A 12,319-nucleotide genomic window follows, 5' to 3' on the forward strand; every position below is an offset into this window, starting at 1 on the left:
TGTGGATAGTAGGGGGAGCAACCATGAAAAGCTTCATCTCAAGACAAGACCATATAGACATTGTCTTCTTCATAGTGTGAAAAAAGTGCAGTGTTATACAATGGGAAGAAAATGGGGACCTTCCTGTGGCTGCTGTCCCATCTCATGGCTATTTCATCCACATTAAAACATTAACCCACGTTTTGCTACACTGGCTTGTTTGCTTTAAATGAGCCAGACGTGAGTACTTCTAAGATGCTGCTTAAAACAAACAAACAAACAAAAAAACAAACAAATAAAAAACCCCAACAAAACCACAAAAGCAAACAAACAAAAAAGCCAACAAAATCACACCCCCCCAAAAAAAAAAAACAGAAAAAAAAAACAAAAAACAAAACACCATCCCCCACACACACACACAAAAAAAAACACACACAGAAAAAAGATCCCCCACATAAAAAGAAAAAAAAACCCACCACCAAAACCCCCTAATCCATATCCATAGTTCAGTAGTTCAGTCATGAGATAAGGAGGAATGGCCATCCAATTGACCAGTGGTATGTTCTCTTAGTAGCAATAACTGTTAAATATTGTGTAGTTCATACAAGGGAAAAACAATTAATGGTCATGCTTGTAATTAAGGTATATTGGCCCTGCTAGCAGGTGGCTTTGTTTTTTTTCATAATTCAAACCTGAAAATATTCCAAAAATAATGTAGATTTTAGGTTCCTTTTATATTAGTTACAACAAAACCGGAGCATTTTAGGAGCAACACATGGGATGAAACTGTACTATCTGAACCACCCACCCAAGTCACAAAACTTTGACCTTTAGTAGCTCTAGCATAGTGTAAAAGGAATCCTAACTATGTGGTACAGTCAAGCTGTAAACCAATTTCAGCAGTATTATCCAATCCTGTGAGTTTCAGCGCAGGAACCCCAGCTGACTTGAATAGTCGTGTGATCAGAGACCGCACTAGAATTGCTATTCTGCACACAGGTGACCATGTGGAGACAGGAACCCAAAGCACTTTTGCATGCAACTTTCTGAACCCACTCACAAACATTAACTGCAGCTGAGAACCTGCTGATGCCAAGAGGTAAAAGCAGATCTCCGGCAATACTGCAGACAGCTTTGGTCTTTGCTGACTCATTCCACGATGCTGATGCCCACCCAGGTTAGCAGGAGTGGAGGGTCCTTTAGCAGGACATGCAACATTAAGAGCCTGGTGGTGCAGACCTCCTCCATGATAGTACCTCACCCTGCTTACAACGGCTCATTCAGGTTTAGGCAAAAAGACATACACGGGGGTGGGGGAAGAGGAAGGCTACTTTCTACAATTTTAGGACTCTGGAATTTCACAGACAAACCCCTTCATCCCCTTCCTGCAGAAGCCTGGGTTGAGAGGAAGAGAAAGGCAGAGTTCCCAGCGAAGCGTGAGAGGAATGGGACTGCCAGAGGATGGGTAAGCCGCTAAGGGAACATGCCTGGGAGACATTTCATCTGGACAATAACAGCAGTGATGAGCAAGTTGTATAAATATGTTCACATGATGATGAAGAAACACTGCAACATTTCCAAACATTATCAACTAATGGAAGGGGAATCTAGCAGAAATACAGGATTTGGAGGGAAATATTAAGCTGTTAGGATCTCTATTTGAATTTTAGATTTGGTCGGCAGAAATAAAATGACACATGTCAGGCGCTGGACAACAACAACAAAAAGACTCTCCAGGGGCAAAAAACAAAACAAAACAAAGCAAACCCAAAACCAAAAAAAACACAAAAATTTGAAAACAGAGGAAAAAGTCTGGAGTGTGAAAATAATTATGAATGGAAAAAAAAAGGAAATATTTTTCTGCATGAGCAATAAGATAATGTTTGGAGTGATTATTAATAAACTGAAAGCATTTGGAAGGACTAAAGCACTTTAATTCTTACTTTTCATCTCATAGCTCAAGGTAATTATCTCTAATATATTGCAAGGAAAATTTACAGCTGGTCTTTAATATCATGTCATTTTAAACTACTATATCATTAAAAAAAATATACACATACATATATGAGAGTGCATTTTCCTTGTGTTTCGCTCAAGAAATACAAATTTCTCCTCTATCTGTACTAGAACATTAAGTATCAATTTCCATGTGTTTCATGAGCACTATGGATCCAATTTTCTACCTGCATTGCTTGCAAGTTAGTATGATTGATGCTTTCTACTTTCAGAGAGTTTTATTTTATTTTTCATCTATGTCACCAAACAAAATATGTATTTGTACACCTTTATGGGCAGCACAGTTCTACCTACTAAAACGAGGTATGTTAATCATTACCCTGTAGTAAAGAATTTATAATGCTCTTATCAATGTATTATCAGTAATTCTATGTGCTAAACAGATCGCTACATCTCATTCTCAAGGTTTCTAAGGAAAAAAAACCAACTTAGCTCCATATAGTTACTACAGATGTTTCAATTATCCTCTCAGGGTGTCCCTTTTCCTGTGGCAGAGACAAACTTAAAAAAAAAAAAATAATTAAACTAACCACACTTAATTTCCCTTCTCCCCATCTTAAAATTATCTGGATCTTTTACTCATCTGTCTTTTCTGCTGAAATCATAGGCTTAGAAATGGATTCAATCCCAACATTACCCCCTCAGATCAGGCCAGACAGGTAAATTTTCATTAAAGATCCCTCCAGCATTTGCTGACAAATCAATAAAATCCAATAAACGCAACCACAGCAGAGGTCTGGAGCAGACTGTGCCCAGATTACAAGTCTCGTTTTACTGCTTTAACCCTGGTTGCCAGAGGCAATGCAGAAGTAGAGAGCTAAGAAGAAAAAGAAACCTTATTTATCTTACTTATTGCAAGCAAGACCAGATAAAGATGCTCACCAAGTAAGCTTGAAGGATGCATTTATGTGAAACCCCACCACGTACATGCAGTTGAGAAATTCACAGAGATATTTCGCAGCACATTGAAGTGGGCTTCTGAAATCTCACAGGTTGAAAACCCCTTTCTTTCCTCAATGCAGAAAACCACAGTAGCTATTTCAGGTATACCACCAAGAAGTGCACCTAAGACAAAGCCTTTAAAAAGCGAGTTGTCAAATGCCCCAAGTTTTGGAAGGCAGGATTCAAAGGTCCAGAAGAATACTTCATTTTTAACTCAACAAAGAGGAACGTAAGTTCCAAAAACTGAAGCCAGCCACATAAAACATAGACACTTTCCAGGTAATTCCTTCTTTTTCCTCACACAGATATTTCCCCCTTTCCTCCCCTGTAGAAAAACTGAGGCAAGTTTCTTCATCCATACCCAGAGGAGCCATTCCAACTCCTCCAGCACAACTAGAGGTGGAACCCACCCCAGGCACAGCAGCTGGGGCTCCTCTCCCAAACCAGTGGTGGTGAGGACCTTATTCCTACCCTTCATAAGCTGGTCATCCCCAACAAGGAGACCCTTCTTGTGTGGACATTCAAAATAGTACCTCCTTGACTTTGCTGAAGTCTCAGCAGTGTAATAGGGCAAAAAGGAATTCTCCTGCTAATCCAAAAATATAACTATTTCAAAATAAGCCACTACTCTTGGGGAAAATGCTTACATGAACACCCATGTAAGTACAGACATGTTTTGTTTTCCTTTCATATCGCCAAGCTGAACATGGCCAATATGACATTAAAAAGGCACATTAAAATGCACAAATTAGTAGCAGTTAACCAAACAGAAACATAAGCTTGGCACAGGAGTAAACTGACCCAGAGCAAACTCAAAATAATTGGCCCCATTTTGCTGGATGAAAAAAAAAATCAGGTTTTCTTCCACACATTATGGGATTTCTGAAATGCAACCATCTCTTCTAGCCAACTTTTTGTTCTAGCATTAAACTATGCTTTTACAGACTCTATAGGCACATAGCCACTGTTTCTTGGATAACCCAATGTTAATTTTAGGAAAAAAGCATTACCCAACCTTCCCTGGCAAATTATCTTCCACAAAGTTATTGCCAGTTGCACAGAAACCTACATCTTGGCAGTGTTTTAACAAATGCAAACCTGTATGAGCTGCAGCATCTCATACCTGACGCATCCCCTCCACCCTTTAACTCCAGAAATAGGGGAAACAGTGACAGAAGCAAAGAGATCATTTCAATCCTACATAGCAAACAAACTGCGAGATAAATAACATCCTAAAATGACTCTTCTAGAGACAGCTAAAAAAAGAAAGTAAGAAGAGTGAGGCAGGGAGAGTAAGAAGAGCAGACCAGGCAGACCAAGTATGCAGCACTGCTATCATCTGGACCACAATGTGCCAAATCATAAAATCATAGAATCAACTAGGAAGGTAAAGATCAAGTCCAACCACTACCCCAGGACTGCCAAGACCACCATTAAACTATGTCACTAAGGGCCTTGCCTACGCAGTTTTTGAACACTTCCAGGGATGCCTTAAGCCACAGCAACCAGGCACAATTTTGACTGAATCACAGGCATCTAGAAAGCCGATGCACACAGGGTGTCCCTGCTGCCACTGTCACCCAGGACTAGGTCCTCTCTTGGCTCACAGTAACATGGGCTGAGCTGCTGGGTGGACTCCATCTGTGATAATGAAGCTGGGCAGTTGCTATGGAGTCTTTGGAGCTGCCCCATGAAAGCTCAGTCCCAGAAAGTGCCAGATGAAGCAGAAGTAATTAACAGACCTGCATGAACAGGGGTTCCCAGACAGCAAGGAGAAAAAAAAAGATAATAAAGAGCAGCTTGATCAGAAAGAGTATTGGAGACTGTCCTGGGTTCAGCAGTAGCAGTCTTTTTTCCCCTTCTTGGTAGCTGGTGCAGTGCTGTGTTTTGACTTTCGGCCTGGGAACAGAGCTGATAGCAATGTTTTGGTTTGGCCAAGGGCTTTGTGAGCCTCATGCTCTGCCAGGGAGGAGGGGAAGCCAGGAGGAAGCGGAGACAGGACACCTGACCCAAACTGACCAAAGAGGTATTCCATACCACAGCACGTCATGCCCAGGAGGTAACTGGGAGTGAGCCGGAAGGGCTGTGAGACGGCAGGGTTGGAGGAGGTATCGGTTGGTGCTTGGTCAGGCTGAGGGGGGCAAGTTATCGGTCAGCTGGTGCTGAGGTATTGTATTCTCTTCCCTTGTTATTTCCTTTATCATTATTATCATTGGTGGTAGCAGTAGTGATCTGTGTTATACCTTAGTTACTGAACTGTTCTTATCTCAACCCGTGGGAGTTGCATTCTTTTCGATTCTCCTCTCCATCCCTCCGGGAGTAGGGGGAGGGAAAGAAGGGGGGGGGGGGTGAGTGAACGAGTTACCTGACTGGGTTTAAACCACGACAGAGACATACATCTGAACTCTACAAATTCCACAAGTGTGAATGCTCTCTCCTTGTGCAGAAGCCAAGCTGCTGAAATCACTAACAGCAGGCATGGGATAGCACTTTGCCAGAGAAGAGCTAATGCTACCTTTATACAGCAATAACCATCACTCCAATAACCCACAACACTATTTCCTTGCCTTGCTGTGAAAGATGCAGTAGAAACCTGGAACCAAGTAAAGAAATGTCACACATATCAAATTTTTCTCTTTGACTAACCAGGACAGACAGACAACATGGCATTTTCAGCTGTTAGTATGGCTTTACACATCACAGAATCACAGATTGGTTTGGGTTGGAAGGGACCTTAAAGCCCATCCAGTTCCAACCCCCTGCCATGGTTTTGTTTTGGTTTTTTTTCTTAGGTGTTAACCCCTTTGCATGCAGTTATCTGCATGAGTCATATCACAGAATCATACAATCACAGAACAGTTTGGGTTGCAAAGACCATCTATTTCCAACCCCCTGCCACAGGCAGGGACACCTTCCACTAGACCAGGTTGCTCCAAGCCCCATCCAACCTGGCCTTGAACACTGCCAGGGATGAGGCAGCCACAGCTTCTCCGGGCAACCTGTGCCAGGGCCTCAGCACCCTCACAGGGAAGAAATTCTTCCTGATATCTCATCTCAATCTCCCCTCTGTCAGGTTAAAGTCATTCCCCCTTGTCCTGTCACTACAGGGCCTTGTCAAAAGCCCCTCTCCAGATTTCTTGTCAGCTCCTTTAGGCACTGGAAGCTGCTCTAAGGTCTCCCCAGAGCCCTCTCTTCTCCAGGCTGAACAAGCCCAGCTCTCTCAGCCTGCCTCCAGAGCAGAGGTGCACCTGCCTTTGGTGCATCTCCACGGGCTCCTCTGGACTTACTCCAACAGTTCCACGCCCCTTTTGTGCTGGAGGCCCCAGAGCTGGATGCAGAACTGCAGCCTTTTAAAGGAGAGCAAGCATCTGGAGAGATGCTGTATGGGTTGGAGTCCCAGAAAGATGCGTAGTAGGGACTTTAGCAAAAGATTTATGTTGCCACACCAATATCTTGGTATTCCGACTTTACTCGATACCCCAGCGATACCAGTGCTCACACCCTGTGGTTGTGCATACAAACAGAAAGCCAGGCCTGATTCTGAGTCAGGGCTCGTCAACTCCCACGGCTCCCCACTGCAGCGGGTGGGAAATTATATAACAGATTCACTTCTGGTTTTAAGACATCAAAGCTCTCACTGGATTATATGAGGAAATACATCCCACTTGGCAACCCTCACCAACCAGCTCTGCCAGTGTAGGCAGTGGATGTCAGGCTGGAGAGGCACAAACTCCAGCTGTGTGACTTTCTGCATCTGCAGCCCAAAGGTGCTGGGAGAGGTTACAGTGCTTGGGTCTCTCCTCCTTGGGAGAAGACAGTTTGGAGTTAAACACATAAACCAAGCAGTTCTGCTAAAGTGGTCAGTTGTGAAATAGCTAACATTTCCATTTTCCCCCATGAGTTTCAAGATTAACAAGCCCCAAGAGAGTGAAAAGAAACAGTTTATCCTTTCCAAAGGTGAGGGGATTTTCTTAGGCTGTTTGCAGAAACAGGAAAATAATGCATGAGTTGGGTTTTTTTCAATGCATCGATTTTCTCCTATGGAGACAGGCTCCAGGGGGACCTTAGAGCAGCTTCCAGTGCCTAAAGAGGACAAGAAATCCAGAGAGGGGCTTTTGACAAAAGGCTGTAGGGACAGGACAAGGGGGAATGGAGTTAAACTGACACAGGGGAGATTGAGATTAGACATTAGTCAGAAGTTCTTCCCTGTGAGGCTGGTGAGGCCCTGGCACAGGTTGCCCAGAGAAGCTGTGGCTGCCCCATCCCTGGCAGTGTTCAAGGTCAGGTTGGATGGGGCTTGGAGCAACCTGGTCTGGCAGAAGGTGTCCCCGCCCGTGGCAGCGGGGTTGGAACTGGATGAGCTTTAAGGTGCCTTCCAACACAAACTATTCTGTTATTCTATGATTTATCAATACTTACTAGTTTTACATTTCAAAAATTTGTCCACAACCACATGGTCAGACAGCATGAAAATGAGGGTAGGTTATCTGAATCATAGAACAGTTAGGGTTGGAAAGGACCTTAAGATCATCTAGTTCCACCCCCCTGCAATGGGCAGGGACACCTCACATTAAACCATGTCACCCAAGGCTCTATTCAACCTGGCCTTGAACACCACCAGGGATGGAGCATTCACAGCCTCGTTGGGCAGCCCATTCCAGTGCCTCACCACCCTTACAGTAAAGAACTTCCTTATAGCCAATCTAAACTTCCCCTGTTTAAGCGTTAACCCATTACCCCTTGTCCTATCACTACAGTCCCTAATGAAGAGTCCCTCCCCAGCACCCTTATAGGCCCCCTTCAAATACTGGAAGGCTGCTATGAGGTCTCCATGCAGCCTTCTCTTCTCCAGGATGATCCACAAAATGATGGCGTACATCCATCCCAGGGCACCCCCAAGTCTCTCCTTGGTGCCCCATGTTCCCCAATGGTGGAGATGTGCTGGAGGAAGAGAACCTGGATGCACAGGGGAGTCACAGGGGAGCCTCACCCTGCACAGGACTGAGCTGCTTCGGCATGTGCTTTTCCTGGTCATCCCAAGGGGCAGGGCTGGATCCAGCTCCCCTGCAGCAGGGGTGGGGACTAAAGTCCTGGTCTGCAGGGACCCTCCCCTGGGGCTCAGCCCAGCCTCTCCTGGAGGGGATTGGGGCATGAAAGAGGAAATACCAAAGGTGCTTGGCTTTGTGAACTGCTGCTGGTGTTCTTGGGGCCCTCACCTGTCTCCCTGCATCACCCTGTGGCCCTAGTTGTCACTCAGCAAGGGAAGAGTGGAAAGGGTGTCCTAGGAGTGGAGTGTGGGATTTCAGCCTGGAGTGGCTGGTGACAGTGCTGGAGACAGTGCGTGGAACCCTGGCTCTGCCCTTGCTGCTGCAGTTCTGTCCATAAACCTGCTCCCCTTTGCCGCTTCTTCCCAGGAGGGCAACAGAGGCCAGTCTACCTCCACTGAGCCCCCCAGTTCAGAAATGGACACCCCGCATGGGGTAAGCTCAACACTGGATCTCAAGGAACCAGGGACACAGTGCAGACACCCTGGCAGAGAGACAACCACTTTAGGGACACAGAGTGGAGCTCCTACCACTCAGCCCTCCAGCCCACAGAGAAGGCCTGGAACTTGCAATATTTAGCCCAGGAGCTCACGGAGAAGGCCTTTGTCGTGGTTTAAACCCAGTCAGGTAACTTGTTCACTCACTCCCAGTGAGTGGTGCCGAGCTGACAACAATCGAGGTCCGTGTCCGTCTCCCCCCGCCCCCGCTCTCCCCCGGAGGAACGGGGAGGAGGATCGAGAGAGTGCAACTCCTACGGGTTGAGATAAGAACAGTTTAGTAACTAAGGTATAACACAGATCACTACTGCTACCACCAGTAATAGTAATGATAAAGGAAATAACAAGGGAAGAGAATACAACACCTCAGCACCAGCTGACCAATAACTCGCTCCCCAAGCCCGACCAAGCTCCGACCGATACCTCCTCCAACCCTGCAGTCTCCCAGCCCTTCCGGCTAACTCCCAGTTACATCCTGGCCATGACGTGCTGTGGTATGGAATACCTCTTTGGTCCGTTTGGGTCAGGTGTCCTGTCTCTGCTTCCTCCTGGCTTCCCCTCCTCCCTGGCAGAGCATGAGGCTCACAAAGTCCTTGGCCAAACCAAAACATCCTTGTTATCAGCTCTGTTCCCGAGCTGAAATCAAAACACAGCACTGCACCAGCTACCAAGAAGGAGAAACATGACTGCTACTGCTGAACCCAGGACAGCCTTGAGATTCTGTCATCAAAGAAACGACTCCATGGAGAAAGTTTTGGCCTGCTCCACCCACCCAGGTCACCAACCCAATGAAAGAGGCTGGAGCTGCTGGCACCCAGACCACCAACCCAGGGATGCAGCCCAGAAAAAAGGTTGCCTGGGCAGACCTCGAGGAAGCAGGGACTCAACCAGTAGCACCGAGCTTCAGCACTGATCCCAGGGCTACCAACCAGCTGCAAGAGCTGTACAGGTCCTTGGAATAATTTTATAGATGCCTTGGAGAAGTCCTAGTCACAAAAACACCCTATTCCTCCAAATCCCAGCCTCTTACCTTCCACAGCCACAGGACTCTTTCCTGTTGCAGTTCAGCTGACCACCAGAGGACTAACCCAGCAATGAGAGCAGATGATGCCCTGCTGGGTTACTGAGCAGGGGGGTGGTTACAAAGTGCCCCTTTTCATCAGCAGGATCAGTTTATGGGCAAAATCAATACTGGAAAACCTGCAGTGTGAAGCATTGTTTTAAGGCAGATCCACAGACAATATTACGAGTCTCAGCTACCTGGCAATTACACTTAGACTCTGATCCAAGGAGATCGCTTGTATATATGAGTTGCTAAAGCAGCAGATTTATAAACACAAATCTCCTTCAGAATGATACATGTGAGTTCTCACAAAAAAAAAAAAAAAAAAAAAAAAAAACACAAAACAAACAAAAACAAAAAAAACTTTTACAGGAATTACATTTCTCTTTCAAATACAAAACAGACCCAGTAACTCTGGTATGACAATGGTTTGGTAGCAGAGAAAGGCTGCCTAATCCCCATCTGCTTCCTAAACTTTCCTTTAGCAACTTCAGGAGCTAAAACTTGGTAATTTGCATGAATGTCGGTGAAAAGGACTGGTGAGTAATCAAGTTGATCACAAAGGTAGAGGTATCTCACTATAAAAGCTCTGCTCCATTTTAGTCTTAAATATTCAGTGGTTAGCAAAATTGTGTTTGTAAAATATACATAATGGAAGAGCCAGAACTCTTAAAACAATGGAAAATGTGATTTTAAAAATTATCCAAGTAGCTCCTGTTACAAGTGCTGTGGCATAAGGAATGGAAAACATTCAAGTCAATTTATCCCATCTAAATATGACTTGATCCAGTTAGTTGCTTTAACTGCTGCTAGGATATTTAAAACTACCTGGTTACACAAGAGAGCAGGTCCTTAAGGGTCCATTTCTGGCCAAGAGAACAGTAAACCTAGTTCTCAGGAGGGCTTTTCAGTGGACTTTAACAGATGAAGGAGGAAGTCGCTGCCAGAAGATTCACTTCCACTCCACTTCCCATCCTGATGACCTGCTCCCATCACCTCCCCCATGTCAGAAGTGATGAGTGCATGTCAAAGGAAGTAGCTAAAAACCTTTTTTCCCTCCCAAGGTTATTTTTCAGCCACATCAGCAGCCTGATTCAACTGCTCATTTTGGTGGCCATATTGCTGTAAATCAGCCAACATCAGCAGTGAAACTGAACCCACAGACAAATGAAATAATGTTGTCAGCCCTTCTTTGGCACATGAATAGTCTTTCCCCACTCCACAGCCAGAGGATTTCTGAGTAAAGACATTTAGGAGGGAGTGGTAACTTTCTTCAAAAATTCTTCCCTGTGAGGGTAGTGAGACACTGGCACAGGCTGCCCCGAGAAGCTGTGGCTGCCCCATCCCTGGCAGTGTTCAAGGCCAGGTTGGAGCCTGGAGCAACCAGGTCTAGTGGAAGGTGTCCCTGCCTGTGGGAGGGTGTTGGAGCTAGATGAGCTTTGAGGTCTCTTCCAACCCAAACAAGTCTGTGATTCTACATTTCTATGATCATATGCCATTTGATTCTATGCCATGTGCTGTCAGTCTAGAATCAGAACTAAGTCTGCACCATAGTTCACAGCACAGAAAAAAAAGTTCATTTCCTGCAATAGCCTTTATTTCAGTTTGTTTCACGACTTGCCACCACCAAGAGTTTTGCTTCAGGCTAAGCTGGATGGAAACCAAGTTACTACTTTCACCACTGAGAAAAAAAGACATAAAGAAAATCCTAGAAATCAAATTTTAGTCCCAGCAGCTTCAGTGGGAGAACAGCAGCTTCAGGTGAAGCATGATAGAAGAACAAACTCCAAGGTGAGTGCAGCCAGGGCCTTGCATTGCATGCTTTCAAAGAGCGATGCCACACAAATATCCCACCTCCAGCAGTGAGTCTCTTCAGTTGTCAGTTCTACTTCCAAGAAACATAAGGAGTCTCAGTTAAAGCCACTAGCCCCAGTGTGACTGTGACAGCCTGGAGGTTTACAGCCTGGAAGAAGAGAACAGCACATTCAAGCCCCAGTGCTGCAAGCCATCTGGTCCCCAGCAGTCACTGGTTCCTCTTGTGCTGCAACAAGGTGCAGCTGTGTCTTACTCAGTGCTGGAAGCCACCCAGGCCTCTTTCAGTACACTCTGAATTTTCAAAACCAGATAACAGCCATACGTCAGCACCTCACATCCCTTGGGACTGTGCTAAGCTTTGGCTTATGGGTGCATGAAGTTTCTTCTGGACATTTTCTGCTTATTCCAGCATTGTACACCATGCCTAACACTGGGTACCTGATCAAGACCTTTCAGATTTCAATTCACCACATATATTTAGTTACAAACTTTTCTTTGCCTGTTTTTCAATTAGCAGGAGCAGTAGCAGATTTCCACTTAAGCCAGCACTTTGGGCTATGGGTGCAACAGCTTTTCTACCAGACCGCCCTCATGGTCTAGGCAACATCCCACCACTCAGCAGCAGCAGCAGCCTCTGCAGAAAAGGACTTGTGCAGATAGGGTCCAGAGAAGTGAAACATAACTCCCCTGCGGTAGGAGTTTCTTTCTCACTTGATAGAAGTCATGTACTCTAATACTGATAAGAAACAACATTAGTCTGCCCCCCCCTAAGCACAATATGCAGCAGTACTTCCCCTTCAAGAAGTACTGAAATTCTCTCAGTAAAGAAAATGCTCTTGTTTTCAGGAGCGTCCTCCTTTTCTTTTTTTAATCAACACTACACTGAACAACTTAAAACACTGAAAGCTATGAGTGCTCTCCCAAAAATCATCCAACACACTTTCATGTAATTATATTTGAGC

At 45.2% G+C, this 12,319-nt stretch overlaps 1 protein-coding gene across 1 annotated transcript in view; it reads right to left on the bottom strand.

Moving 5' to 3' along the window:
• Window positions 1-12,319, bottom strand: part of PRR5L (proline rich 5 like) — a 41,292-nt gene that overhangs the window by 15,504 nt on the left and 13,469 nt on the right. The gene's annotated exons all lie outside the window — the stretch shown is intronic.

Source organism: Pezoporus flaviventris, unplaced genomic scaffold (genome assembly GCF_033815535.1).
Source record: "Pezoporus flaviventris isolate CSIRO_AGI_PZ_B2104156 unplaced genomic scaffold, CSIRO_AGI_Pfla_v1 ptg000036l, whole genome shotgun sequence".
Lineage (NCBI taxonomy): Eukaryota > Metazoa > Chordata > Aves > Psittaciformes > Psittacidae > Pezoporus > Pezoporus flaviventris.